This window comes from Durio zibethinus, chromosome 19 (assembly GCF_047325235.1).
Source record: "Durio zibethinus cultivar Kanyao isolate XHJ-2024 chromosome 19, ASM4732523v1, whole genome shotgun sequence".
NCBI lineage: Eukaryota > Viridiplantae > Streptophyta > Magnoliopsida > Malvales > Malvaceae > Durio > Durio zibethinus.
This window is the reverse complement of record NC_143180.1, coordinates 9,443,364-9,459,580: the sequence shown is the minus strand read 5'-3', so window position 1 is coordinate 9,459,580 and position 16,217 is coordinate 9,443,364.

Sequence of the window (16,217 nt, the reverse complement as noted above, 5' to 3'; positions counted from 1 at the left end):
AAATTAGCCATGAAAAGAAGTTACGAGAATTTGGTGATTCGTCACAAATCTTAATTCCACCATTAGAGATAGATAAAACAAAAAGTTGTAAAGCTATAAAAGTAAATACATCTACATGGCATGACCTGTCACACTAGAATATTGTATTATTAGTTAAGGATAGTACATTATCATCAATCACTGTAAACTCAGTGAAAGTGATAACGCATATCACTAAATGTCTTATTCAACATCTCGTGGTAAATGAAAAATGTGATATTTAGATAATTTGCCAATAAAGTTACATTTGTATAGATAGAGTCTTGTTAATGTTGAGACAAATGGATAATGTAGTTTTCTTTCTATTGTTGGGTTACTTGGATTGGGATTAAATAATTGGTACATGTGCAACAAGATTCAATTGATGAGTTTGATCGATTTCAAAGAGAATATGTGACTTTGTATGAAGCCATAGAACGTGTTAAGAAATTGTTAGAAACCTTATCGTGTTTCAACACTTATGCTTCATATGATAAGTGGATAACCTTACCTGATATAGGTCATTTGATTTTCTCATGATATCATGTCATGTTAGTCCACATCAGTTTGACACAATGCTAGACATATCTCCTTATTAGATTTATACTACTGTACCATTGGAGCACAAAGTTATTGTGAGTAGATTTATTAATAATTGTCATTTTGTGCATGTATTAGTAATTAGTGTTGATACTTAATTACTATTTATTTTATATTATTATTATTAATAACATTATACTTATTATTTCTATTTTGTGCAAGTGTTAAAGAAGTCGTTCTCACCAATACTTCAAATTACATACAAATGACATAGGATTTGTTAAAATTATACTCGAGGGTGGAAGATTTCATATGTATCTCACACAGAGGATTTCAAGTTATTCTTTAGTATAAATTCTAATATGACCACTCAATAAATAATACACATTGATTGATATTTACAATACTTGTTTAACAGATTAATATATATGTTAATAATTTGTATTAATGTTGTATATATATTGAACATGTTACCCAATGGGATGTGTTATATTGATGTTTTATAAATGTTGTATATATTAATGTTACCCAATGTTGTATATATATTGAACATGTTATTTAATGGATGTTTTCTAAATACGAAATAATCTAATAGATGTTTTACAAACATACTTTACTAAATAAAAATAATAAAGTTACAAAATCACTATCATACTCCACAGTGTCGATACCTTACTCCTTCTTTCATGGCCTCTTGAATCAAATATACATAAGTTGTGAACGAACGGGCTTTGCTACCATTGATGTAATAGGGGGAGAGCTCACGGATAAGGTTGACGTTGTCAACACTACTTAGGGTGGAGAAAGCACAAGAGACCTAGATGGTGCATGGGTTAATGGGATTAGGGACAGAGCAAGCATAAGTAGCCTAAACAGTGCATGTGTCGATTTGATGGTCTAGACTAAATAGGCAAATGTGGTTTGAATACTTGAATTGATGGTGCAAGAGTCGATTTTACAGGTTTAATATCAAAATTATTGGCTTGAATCGCTGGCCTTTTAATGCTAAGCTAAAAACCATTAAGATTGGGCATAACATAATCCCTAAGTACTGTAGTATCTTGCTAAGCCATGGTGATGGTGGGATCGATTTGTCTCTTTCTCTTAATCTTCTTACAGGCAGTCACAACTCCAGATCTAAAGGGATCAACTCATGATTCCTAATTGAGAGCATACATGGGCCACAAGAAAACTATACCTAATGAATCACTCTAAAGAAGGAAACCTAAGTATATACAGCTAAAGAAAAAAATGATCATAAAGGGAACTCAAGATATATGCACTTAAAACTGAAGCAAGCCTAAGCTCTAGCATAAGATATGTACACTAAAGGGACCTAATCTAAAGAAGAGTATGGTAAAAATCAATATTAACCTAGGATCTTAAATCTTAATCCCTAGCAATGACACTAAAACTTGATTAGAAAAATCCTGCAAGCACACAGGTCGGTCAAGTAATAATAAAGGCCAAAAAGCTTAAATTTTAATCCCATGAAGATTAGTTAAAGACATTCTTAAGCTAAGCACCTATTATCTCCATACCCTTCTAAAGTTAACTCAATCAAACAAAGAAGAACATGGTGTTAACTAACTAAAAAAATAAAATCAATCAAAGTATGTAACACAAATATAGTATGGTGTAAAATTGCAAAATGAAAACTAAGTAAAATAAAATGCAAAATAGTAGGTAAATTGAAATACAATGAACTAGACATGATTTAAAGTAAAAACTTATTTGAAATGCAAGCAATAAAAATATTACAAAATATAAGCTAGAATATGAAAATCGAAAGTATAGCAAAATCTTAAAATTGAATTTGAAACTACCTTTCTAGCTCTAAATGATGCAAACTCAAGTTAATATGAATTGAAACTTTAAAGTTTGACTAAAGAGTAAGATGAGAAACTAAAGACAAAATAAAAAATTTCAGAGAAGTCATATAAAGGAACTAAAAAATTAACCAAATAACAGTTGTGCTAAAACAAAATTTTAACAATTCACAAACTAAAAATGCATATTTAAAAATTTCTAATGAACATGAGCTTAAACTAAACTAAAACAAGGTCAAACAACAATTTTAACTTCTTAGTATTTAATTTTAATGAACATGAGCTTAAACTAAACTAAAACAAGGTCAAACAACAAGTCTATTTTTTTATATAGAATTATCCTAAACTCAATTAATTAATTCTATGCCTTACTTGATTATTTTTTGCTCCTACATTCCCAATTATTTCATGTGTAAGTGAACTAGAAATATGCCCGCACCTATTACCCTTATGCTAGCTATGACCGAACCTATTAGGAGAAATATTGCCAAGGCATTGTAAAAGATTTTTTGGAGTCAAAATGAGCTGAAAATTATGAGGAGTAACTGCCAAGACTTGACCAAGGAATGTCCAAGCCATGAACTAACCATTGATGCATGTACAAGTTTCATTTCTTACTTTGGCTAGTTTGCATTGTAAAAAATTGACTTGGGAAGGTTCAAGCTGACTTTGGGAACTTAAAAGAGGAGGAAAGCCAGGCCAACAAGCCATAAATCAAGCCAAACTTAAACCAAAATAATTGACAAAAGCAAATTGCAAGAATAGGAGACCAATTTCACTACAAAACAAATTGGGATTACACTTAGAAAGTGACATTTTCTATGTTCTTTTTGTGCAAGTTGATTTCCACGGTTTGGATGGATCTTATGGCTAGAAAATGTAGAGAATGTCTCTTGATGATATGGCCTTTTATTAAAAATTGAGTGGAGGATCACATGAGACCATCCAAGGTGGCATAAGGGCATGAAAGCCAAGTCAACATCAAACTGTTAGCTTGGTACCATAATCAATTTTTGCTTCATTCGCACCTTCCAAATGGCTCATTTTGAGTGGAAGAAAAGAGACTCACATGTGTCCAAGGTGAAGGCATAAAGAAAGCTCATTGGGCCAACTCAACGTGTAACAAAATATAGAGGAAACCAACCTTACAAGTCAAGGTTTTGAAGCTATCTACTAGCAATAGTTTTTTATCATCCCATCTAGCTTTTTCATGGGTGAAAATTACTCAATGAAGGTCCTAGGATGGTTGAGAAAAGACCTAAGATTGCTTTTTAAATAGGAAAGTTTAAGATAGAATATGGAAGTGACACCTTTCACTTTGGAACATTTTTTTGTTTTTTATTTTCATGGCATAAATGATGCCATTAGCAAGCAATTTTCTAACTAACCTTGTCAGTGGCTTCTTTAGTTCCTTTTAAGTTGTTTTTCTCTTTTATTTAGTTGCTTTTTAATGCCATTTTCATTAAACTTTCCTAACTCTTTCACATTATTTTTTATTTATTTTATTTACTTACATTTTTAATGCAATTTTAGTTTTTTCACAAAAATTTCTAGCCCAATTTTTCTAAAAATTTTTTCAACTTATTTCTACCTTATTTTGAGCTTGATCTTAATGGAGAAGGATGGCTTTTTATAGCTTGATGAACTTTTGTTCATCAATGCGCATTAAAAGGCTTGACTCTTATGTTTTTTATTTTTCTTTTCCCCATTTAATTTTTTGTTTGTACTTTCTATCCAACTTTGTTTTGCTACTATTTTCCAGATTGTCTCATTTATTTTTTCAACAAGTTTGCATAATGTTGAAGCGCTTTAAAGCTTGAAAGGGATAACCTTGGATGCTAGTTTGATGGATATATCATAGGGCGCTAATAGCTTGACTCTTTGTTTGTTAATTTACTTGCACTTTATATTTCTTGCCCTTTAATTTTTATACCTAGTTTTTACATTCTGCCTTTTAATTGTTGTTGCTATTTGCATATTGGTTTTTATGCTTCTGTTATGTTATTAAATCATGTTTAAAGTGCTTATTGCTTGGTTGATTAAATGCTTTAAACATAGGACTTTCATTTCATGCATTTTTCCTACCATTTTCCATGCATTTTTTCAAGCAATTTTTCTTAAATGTGTGTTCAATTTTTGGTCTGAATATCCTGCATGGTTTTTGTCCATTTTTAAATTTATATTGATGTTATGTTCATGGTTTTCACGTTGCATGTAGGAATTTGTTAGCATTTACCCCATTAAGTCTTTAGCTTAGGTTAGATTTCTAACCAAACTTGTATATTATTTTGTGTAAAATCTAGTTGTTTTTGGAAAATGCTCAACTATACCTTTTTGGTTTGTTTTAAAGTCCATTGTACAATTGTGAACCTAGTTTTTACATATATTTTAGGTTAGATCATATTTGCATAACATTTTAGTTCATAAGTCTTAGTTTTCATGCATTTTAGTGCTTCAGTTTGCACTTTAATTTTTTACATTTTCTAGTCAATTTTTGAACTTATTTTCATGCATCATTTTAGTTAAACTTTTAGGTCTATTTTAAGGTAGTTCATCATCATTCTTCTTGTAGTTTGGTTCATAGGTTTAGTTTCATAGTATTTTAGTGTTTCAATTTACCTTGCATTTTTTTGTCAAACTTGGTCTAATTTTGGCATGTAATGTTGATAGCACCAAATTATATAGTGTTTTTATATGCTTAAAATGGTGCTAAATTTTAAATTTTAGGTGATTTGTGGTACTTTTTATGTTTTTCTCATAATTTTAAGGTTTTAAGCTCATTTTCATGCAAGCATGTAATGAGAATTTTTAACCCAATCTTAAAGCTCACAGTCGAACCTCATTGATCCATATTCATTCATCCATGTGGTACTTGCATAAAGACTCTCATGGTGCATTAGATTCAGCCACCTATAACCTCAAGAAGATTACATGAAAGTTTCAAAGCTTATTTAGACTCCAATATGTTCGGCCAAAAGAGATTTAATCCTAGAATGCCTCATTTACTTAACCATGAAAGAATTATGCTTGTATAAGGACTTTACATGCATTCGACTAGCTCATTTCCAAGAGGAAACCAAGCACACATATGATATTTGAAGAATTTTGAGCTACTGTAGACTCTTGCATGATCGATCAAAGGTGTTTTATCTAAAGAAAAACCCTATCCATTTGACTATGAAAAGAAGAAGCTTAGTTTACAAGTTCAAGAACTTTTCAATATTATCATATTCAACCAAAACCCCATTCAAGAAAACCTCAATGCAATTTTCACCAAAAAGAGTATAGATACATTCAACCAAGAAAAAATTCAAATGGATCATGACACTTTGACTTATCTTTGAAGAGCTTTGCTTAGAGGAAGACTTTACCTCTTTAAAAGTTAAATGAAATTCAAATTCTTGTTTTTGAAATCCATATTAACCAAATCCAAGAGTGGAGATTTATTAAAATTTAATCAAGCATTGATCAAGGGCCAAGATTGCATTTTCAAGACCCTATTCGGCCCAGCATACTTAAGGAAGAGGAGTCCCATTTGGTTATACCTCTTTAAAAAATCAAGATGAGCCTTATCACTTAGTGTTTGAATATGAAAGCACATCTTGTAAATCCTACCTCCTTAGTCGAATGCCACTCTATAAATAAGGAGACTATTATCCCCATTCCATTATCCCATTCCTCACTTCTCTTATCTCTTTTAGTTTTTAGTTCTTTAATTCTTTTCTTTCTTTAGTTTATTTATTAGCTTAGGTGACAAATTTGCCAATGACAAAGTTTTGTTCTTTAAAATTCTTTTGTTTCAATTTGATGAAGTATTTTTTTTTAGATCTTTTTTTTTTTGTTCTAAGTTTCAAATCTTGTTTTTCCTTTCTTAATTTCGGCAAAGCATTCTTTTTCTTTTACAAGTTTGATTTAAGCATTCTTTTACTATTTACAAGTTTTGACCATAGTCTTTTGATGCTTTACAAGTTTAACTTGTATACAATCTTTCTTTTCTTTACAAGCATTTGGCAATCAATCTTTCTTGTTTTTGATCTTTCAATTCTTGTTCTTTTAGATTTTGTTTGTGACTATATTCTTTTATTTCCCAAGTGACAGTTGGTGAAGTCAAAATTTAAGCCTACAATTGTGTCCAATCTTTTTTTACTTAATTTTGCATCTAAAACCCAAGTTATCTGTTTAGATATAGGAATCTAAGATCTCACCTTTGGTAATTATGAACTATCCAATATTATAATCTATAATCCCTTAAGAGATGATATTGGAATACTTTCATTATTATTACTTATCCGTGCACTTGCAAGCTATTCAAAAAGCAACAATCAAGTGTCTAAATTTTAGGCCCCATTTTGAGTATATTTTAGGTTATTTAAATCACATTTTGTGTTTGCATCCTTTGCGGCCACATTTTCATTTGGTAAAATTGCTCTGATTGCATTTTAGCTTTATTTAAGTTTTTAGCATTTTTATTTATTTTAGGTGTCTTACTTAGTACTTTTCATGACATTTTCATTTAGAATAATTTAATTTCAGTTCTGGTTGCATATCTTAGGATTTAGGTTGTCTATTTTGAGAGTTTGCATTTCGTACGTTAGGTGTTTAGTAAAATGCCTCAATGAAAATTAATGGCAATGCATTTAGGTTTTAGCTTAGCTTTTAGGTAGTCTTTAATTTTTGTTCTTAGGTCATTATTTTATGCATTCCCATGTTGTTTTCCTTTTATAATTTGTGTTCCATACATTTCTTGCGTTTAAGGCTAGGTTAGGATTTTAATTAGGTAAAATTTTCAATTAAAAATTTTAACTCCCTTTTTTATATTTTGTTAGGTTTATTTTTTTATTTAATTGGTTGCTTGCAAGTTTTGATTTTTATCCTTTCTTCTTTTAATTTTAATTTTGTTTAGTTTAATTTTTTATTTTGTAATTTTCTATTTTTAATAACCTTTTTATTTTTAGTAGCTGTTAATTTTAGCAACTTTCCATTTATGACTTTAATTTCCATATTTTGTAGTTAATTTAGGTTTAATTTACTTGGTAATTTTTTTTAGATAAAGTTAGGTTAATTAGGTCACTTCATAAAAATTCATAGGACTCGATACGCCTGAAAGGTTAAAATCGATACTTACCCCTAGGTCTAGAACTCCTAAATCCTTGAGTAGATAATATCCAAAATACTTTTAATCTTTATTACTTTTATGACCTGTATACTTGTAGTACTCTTGATGGGTAGCCACAATGTCTGATATAATATTATCGATCTAGAATGACTGCTACTAACTGGTGCAATTGATGACCTAAATAATATAACATGTGCTTTGATAATTATGTTTCTCCATACATCAATACTCTATAGTAATCCACCAAACAAAACATGCTCAAGAATAGACAAAATGATTAAGCTCTGCTATAAATATTAGTAAGGTAATCAATTTCGATAACATATAATTAAATTAATAAAATAATCAATAAACATAAACTTATAAAATTTATGATTTATAGTATCATTAATAAATGCTTTATCAAATGCTTGAGATTGAAACTAGATCTATGTTCTGGATTTTTAATTTAAAGATATGAAATTGATGCAAACCAAGCATCATAATCTGATGAACATTTCCCTTATCTCTGATATCTTCGACCTCGATGCTCAGCCAACACAACATGCATATCTTATCTCTTTCATTATTGGTTAAAAAGCTATATGCAACATTGTACATTTTGGATAATGAACCTCACTTAGCTCAGGAATGGGTCAAAAAGGTCAGAAGAATAGTCTGTATAAATCCAAACTAGCGTAGAACCCTTTTTGGATGATAGGGTTTTACAATGATACCACATTTGATACATCCTTTAAAAAATACAATATCATGCAATAGATGTTCCTCTTGTTGATCAATGTATGGTTCTTAGCACACATCATATATTGTCAACACATCCTATCACTCCTATAAGGGTTGTAACATATCACCATAAGTACGAGCCTCTTATCATTGAGAATTCACTTGATCATCTATGTATGTTAATATGCCTATTAGATTCAATGGTGAAAAGTGCTCGTAGATTCATGCTTACATGAAATAAATGAGTAATAATTAATCACTTATTTGTTTAATAACAAAAAATCAAATAATTATAATATATTGTAATTGATCATAAATGTATACCTAGGAAAGTGTTAAATAACTAGAGATCTGATGCATATTTGCTCTATTCACAATGTCAAGCTACCTATAAAAATATGTTAGGTAAGTTATCTCTTAAGTATATCTACTAGTGGCATCGAGGTCGTTCAATAAAATTGAGTACACTATTAATACTTTCGTTATGCTTTTATCAATGAATAACGTACACTCTAGCAGATAAAGTAAAAAAGCCTAGGATATATACTCTATCGCTTGATCATCTAATATATCTGTTACATTTTTAAAAGTATCCCATAGCTACTATAATTGAACACTAAGTCCATGAGCCCTATTAGTCTCTATTGCTACTTCATATGTAGAAACTCCAAGTAACCTGACCAATAGTATTTTTATTTTATCGATCATCAAAATAATTAACTAAAATCATGGTTTCGATAATCAGTATGTGTAGAATCATGAACACCTAATCCAACATGATAGTCATCTCTCTGAATAGTAGATAAAAGTTGTTGGTTTCAAACTACCATCTTTCAACAAAAATTGACACTATCGTATTGTTCATCAAACAATAGGTGCAATAAATAAGTGACTTCAACCTCGACTGGGCTACATATGCTCGAATACATATACGTGCATCATCTAAATGTTATTGCTATATTTTAGGTCCATGATTAATTGATTTCAGCAGATCTCGCTATTGTAACAATAACAATAATAATATAAGATCAATAACAACATCAATAATATCAACAACATAAACAACAACATAAATAATACCAACAACAACAAAAACAACAACAATAACAATCAACTAATTCTTTTTAAAAAATAAACTAACCCTATTATACTATATGATTTAAGTGATTACCTGGCTATTTCTTATCTACAATGTAACATAAGATTCAAAACTTGAATAGATGATGTATTGATTGGACCTTTAAGAAGAGGTTGAAAAATCTACTCTGCACTATCAATTCCATCCCTATCATAATGCTCGTGGGTGGCAAGATCCTTATCGTGAATGGAAGGTTTAACATATGAAATATCATCTCCTACATGGTCCTCAATGTGCTCATTATCGTTTTGAACTTGGCATCTTTTCTTAAAGGCAATTAGATGCTTCCAACTTGGGCCAAGATCAGTTGTGATATGCCTTCACCTCTGTCAATGTCTCTATCTTTCATATAAAGACCACCATATCGAGGTTGAGCCATATTAGTTGTGACATAGTACCAAAAACAATGATTCGATAAACCAACATACGACATTAATTTCAATTATGAGCTTACAAAAATGGATTTTCACAAGATCTGAAAGGCTTTCATATATCCATTACTATAAACATTTTAAAACTTTTGAAAATCCATTTTCGTAAGCTTTGAAAAGCTTATGAATTTAAATATTCGTAAACCTTTCAAAGCTTAAGGAAATGGATATATGAAACTTATGAAATGCTTATGGATATTTAAATCTGTAAGCCTTTTAAAGCTTATGAAAATGCCTTAGAAACTTACAAAAATCCATTTTTGTAATATACAATTTCATTGAAAATAAGTCACAACCCTAGATTATAATCTTAACAAACAATCAAATCAATAAATAATAATAACTAAATCTTGCCTAGAATGAATTGAATTGTAAAAGAATTGGTGATTTAAGGGATTGTTTGGTGGTTTTGAGTTGAATTTGAATTGAGTTTAAAGAGAAAATTGGGAGAATGAAGAAAAGAGGAGAAAAACAAGTGTCAAGGTTATGAATGAAAATGCAAAATATTAGAATATGGTGTAATGAGTAACAATGTTAACTAGTATTTTAAATTTTAGATGTATTTAGTAATGGGGTGTGAAGAATACTTTTAAGAATGTATTTAGAATTTCTCAATGGTTTTTCAATGAACTTTGTAAATATGCAATTCTTGTATTTATTTTGTGTTTGCTTTTATGTGAAGTATGTGTAAGATACAAAAATTATTATGACGTAATTTATATCGACACATCAAACATAAAACATATTTTTTTATTTTTATCAAATTCATATATGTTTTTGTTAAAATTTTAAAATATATCATTTTCGTGCCTTTTTTATATATTTTTATATCATGTCATTGCATTGTGTTTAAAATTATCAAATCCAAAATTTTTTAAATAAATTTTAATAATTAATAATTAATTTTAATTTTCTTATTAAAACTATAGGTAAAAGGTGGTAAAAGGTAAAACTGACTAAAAATTAAATAATAAACTTGAAAAAAATTGAATTTAAAATGAGAAATTCAAAATAAATTAAACAAATTAAATTGAACAATTCAAACTCAAAAGCTTTATAACTTGAATTTGAAAGCAAGGTAATCCAAAATTTATAAAAACCAAACTTAGCATCTTGAAAGAACTCACCTGTAATTAAATTTTTTTTTTTCAAAATAAGTAAATGAACAAATTTGTAAAAGAACTTAAATTAATATTATAATATTTTAAATCAAGTCAAATCAAGCTCAAATTAAAAAAAAAAGTTCATGGTCAACCTTTTATAACTTGAATTTGAAAGTGGTCTAATCCAAAAACCATCAAAACCAAAATTAGTATCCTGCAATGCCTCACCTATAATTAAATTATTTTGTCCAAAATAAGAAAATGAACAAATTTGTAAAGAAACATAAATTAATATAATAACTAAGTGACTGCTCCCACGTTGTTGTGGGTCCAAATTTTTTTATTTGTCATCAATACTTTTTACTGGTTTTATTGTTGAAAAATGTACTTAATTTTTCTAAAGCAAAAAATGAGGATATTTAAAAAATGTACAAAAAAACATGTGAAGGTGGCATGCAGATATTTAAATTGGCCTCTTATCTTGAATTATTTTTATACCAAATTTTTTACAAAACAACCATACTGAATCGAGATAGATAGAAATCTATATGATATTTTTTTATCATCCCTATTAATCAACTTATTTTATTGCAAAATTGATATAATTAGAAAAAGACTAAAAAAGAAATATAAAATCAAATTTGAGTGTGATATCAACACATCTGTTAATTTTTTTCTTTAAAAATCATCAAATTAAAAAATGAAAACCATAAAAAAAAACATATATTTTAAATAATCATATTAAATAGTCCCATATTAAAGAAATTTTAAATATATTTTTAAAATATGAAATATTATTTTTGAAAAAGAAAAAACCAAATAGTGAAAAAAAAGAATCAGTTGACTTAACAAGAGGCATACTGACATACTATTGATGTCAAGTGGGTCTTTAAAAAATATAAGAAATTATGTATTAAATATGTTAAAACAAGAAGGAAAAAAAAAGAAAAAAAGTAAACACGTGACATACTATTAATATCAAATAGGTTTGATATAAAAATAAAATCTTAGAAAAATTATTAAGTATTTTTTTAATTTACAAAAGAAAAGAGTAAAAATTGGCAAATAAAGGAAAGTTAAAAAGGAAAGTTTGGTATAAATAGGTCTCAAAAATAAAAAAATAAAATTTTAAAAAATATATTTTATAATTTTAAAAAAGATTTATTAAATAATTTAAGAGAAAAAAGTTTGAAACCTAAAAAAAAAAAGAAAAAAGAGAGAGAAAATCTGAAAATAATACGAGATAACCTAAAAGAATAGTATTATTGACCATACATTAATAAAATGGGCCATAAAAAATCTTCAAAAGGTCTTTATTAAATATTTTTTAATAAGAAAAAATGGTAAAATAGAAAAAAGTAATAAAAAAATTGGTATAAGTGAGTTTTACACATTAAAAATACAATTTTTTTTAAAAAATATTATTTATAATTTAAAAATATAAAAAAAGAAGAAAAATGGAAAAAGGAAAAAAATGATATATCATTAGTATCAAGTGGGTTTTAAGAAAAAAATCTAAAAAACTCTTTATTAAATATTTTTAAATTTAAAAATGAAAAAAGTGAAAAAAGGGTAAAAAAACAAAAAACAAAAAAAAATTGATATAAGTGGATCTCAAACATAAACAATAAAACATTTGAAAAATATATTTTATAATTTTAAAAAATATTTATTAAATAGTTTTAAAGAAAATAAAGTAAAAAAAGAAAATAAAGTAAAAAAAGAAAAAAAAAACCCTTAAAATGACATGCAATAACCAAAGGAAATAACTGTTGACCGCACATAAGCAAGTATGTCTTAAAAAAATTATAAAAATCTTAATCACTTTCTTTAAGAAAAATAAAAAAGGGTAAAAAAAAGCGAAAAAGAAAGTTTGGTATAAATGGATCGTACACATAAATATACAATTTTTTAAAATATATACTTTTTATAATTTAAAAAATATTTATTAATTTTTTTAAAAGAAATAAGTAAAAAAATAAAAATAAAAAAGACCAATCATTGTTTGACATGTGGCACCTTGAAAGAACAACATTGTGCATCATACATTATCAAAATCTGAGTAATCGATATTTTGAGTCAAGTCAAATTAAGCTTAAGCTTAATTTATATTGTTCTTGGTCCGATTTGAATAGAATTATGCTTATGAGTATAGTGAGTAACCTTACCCATAGACAGCTATTTTTTGAAAAAAATTTTCTTTTAAAAAGAGGAAGACAATTTAAAATAACATTGTCTCAATTTTCATTGATTAGTAAATCATTTTTTATTAACCAACCAATATCGTCAAATAAACACCAAAATTTTTAGAAATCATTTTTTGGAATTTATTTTGTGTTAAACAAACACGAGTGAAAAGCTAGTCCTTTGGAGGGGATAAGTTACACTTAGCTACTTTAAGTATAGGATTGTTAATCGGTAAGCTAGTATAGATAAAAGAGGTTATGACTAAGAAAGAAATTATTATTATGTACCTCCAAGAAACTAAGCGGGTAGGAAAAAAGGCTAGAAAGAAAGACAAAATGCTCCAAGCTTTGGTATACAAGTAAAGAAAGGAGAAGAAATGAAGTTAGGGGCAATTATAGATAAGAATTTGAATGATGGTGAAATTGAGGTTAAAAGAAAAGGAGATAAAACTTTACATGCTAAACTTATATAGGAAAAGGAAACTGTTAATGTCAGTAGTGCTTGTACCCCACAAATATGTTTGGATCAAGCGAGTGAGCAAAAATTTTGGGAAGATTTAGACAAGGTAGTGCAAGTCATACCAAATGGAGAAAAGTTGTTTATTAGAGGAAACATGAATGGTCACATAACTAAGAATTATAATGACTTTGAGAAGATGTTTAAAGGAAATGGCTTTGGAGAAAGAAATGATACCAGGGATAATATTTTATTGTTTGGTATTACATTCGACCTAACTATATTAAACACGTGTTTTAAGAAAAGAGAATCACATTTGGTGACCTTTAAGAGTGAATTAAATGCTAGTCAAGTTGATTTCTTGTTTATGAGAAAAGAGAATAAAAGTAGTTGTAAGAATTATAAGGTTATACCAAGTAAGAATGTGATAATATAATATAGACTGCAAGTCCTAGATATCTTGTACCTTCAAGGGTCAAAAAGAATATGTTAAAGTCATGAACCATGTATTAAGTGGTGGAACTTGAAAATGGACAAAATGTTAGCTTTTAGGGATAGACTAGTAAAAGAGTTTAATTGGAAGCTTGATGAGGATGTCGAAGTATTATGGGAAAAATTTTTTACCAAAATTCAAAGGGTTACTAAAGAGACCCTTGGTGAATTTAAAGGTCCTGCACCATTAAGAAAAGAATCTTGGTGGTGGAATGAAAATGTGAAAATGACAATTAAGCTAAATAGAACTATTATAGGAATTTAAAGAGCCATATGAATAAGATGAGTTATTTGAAGTATAAACCAACAAAAAATGAAGCCAAAAGGGCTATTCGAGATTTAAATACTAGAATTTATAAGGAATTATATAGAAAATTAGAAACAAGAGATGGAGAAAATGAGTTATTCAAAATTGCTAAAATAAGGAATAAAAAGAGTTAGGATCTTAATGGCGTAAGAAACATCAAAGGTGGTAGCGAAAGAGTTTTAGTGAAGGATAAAAAGATTAAAAAGTGATTGAGAGATTATTTTAATACTCTTTAATGGCAAATTTTAGCATGATATAGATGAGCTTAACATACCTTTTAATGTATTTAAATATAATATTAAAAGGTATGAGGCTAAAAATGTTTTGAGAAAAATAAAAGCAAAGAAAACTGTAGGACTAGATGGAATGCCGATTGATGTTTGAAAATGCTTGGGTGAAAAAGGATAGAATGGTTAATTGATATTTTTAAAAAAATTTGACGTATTCAAAATATGCTAGAAAAATGGAGAAAGAGAACTCTAGTGCCTTTATACAAGAATAAAAGTAAAATACAAAATTGTTCCAACTATCGAGGAATAAAACTTATGAGTTATATTATAAAACTTTAAGAAAAAGTAATTGAATGTAGGTTGCAATATATGGTCATTATTTTCGAAAACTAATTTAGGTTTATGCCAGGACACTTCACAACAAAGGCAATTCTCCTATTAAGGCTTTTGTTTAAGGGTTTTTGAGTGAGAAAAAAAGATTTACAAATAATATTTATGGACTTAGAGAAAGCATACGATAGAGCTCCTCGAGAGGTACTTTGTTAGGCTTTAATGAAGAAAATAGTTTCTTTTAAATACATTAACATAGTTAAAAATATGTATAAAAAGTTATAACAAATGCTAAAACATTTAGAGGATTGACTAATAGTTTTCCCATTACTTCAAGATTGCATCAAGGTTTAGTACTAAGTCCATTTCTTTTTGTATTAGTTATGCACGAGCTTACTGGACATATCTAAGATAAGGTGTCATGGTGTATGTTATTTGCCAATGATATAATCTTAGTTGTTGAAACTAATGATGATTTTAATGAGAAATTATAATTATGGAGGCATATGTTAGAGTTTAAAGGCTTTAAATTGAGTAGGTTTAAAACTAAATAAATGAAATATAAGTTTATTAGTCCTAGGAAAGTGAGTGCTAGTGTAATTAAGTTAGATGGTGAGGTAATACCAAAAAGTAGTTATTTTCGATATTTGGGATCAATTTTTCAAAGCGATATTAAGATCGAAAAGAATATAAATCGTCAAGTAGAAAGGGTGAGGTGGCAAAGTATGTTGGATGTATGGTGTGATCACAACGTGCCTTTAAAGTTAAAAACAAAATTATATAAAACAACTATAAGGCCTGTAATGTTGTATGAGACTAAGTGTTGGGCCATTAAGAAATAATGTGAGAAGAAAATGAACGTAGTTGAAATAAGGATGCTTGATACATATGTGGTAAGACTATAAAAAACAAAATAAGAAATGAAAAGATTCCAAAAAAATTAAATATAGTTCGAATTGAGGAAAAGATGAAAGAAGACTGTCTAATTTAGTTTGGACATGTGAAATGTAGGTCTATATGTGTATCGATTACGATAAATGAGTTTTTAGTTTTGGAAAAGACGAAAGCTTCTAGAAATAGACCACGAAAGATATGGTTGCAAGTAATAAAAAATTATATGAGATTTAAAAAGTAGATGAAAATGTTATTTTTTATACAAATTAATGACACAAGAAGATTAAAAACTATGACCTAACATAATTCTTTTTTTCCTTTGCCTTTCATACAACCAACTTTAGAGCTATGGGATATAAAGCTTAATTTATTTTTATTGTTGTTGTTGTTGTTTTTTTTTTTCATGAAACAAATGAAAAAATG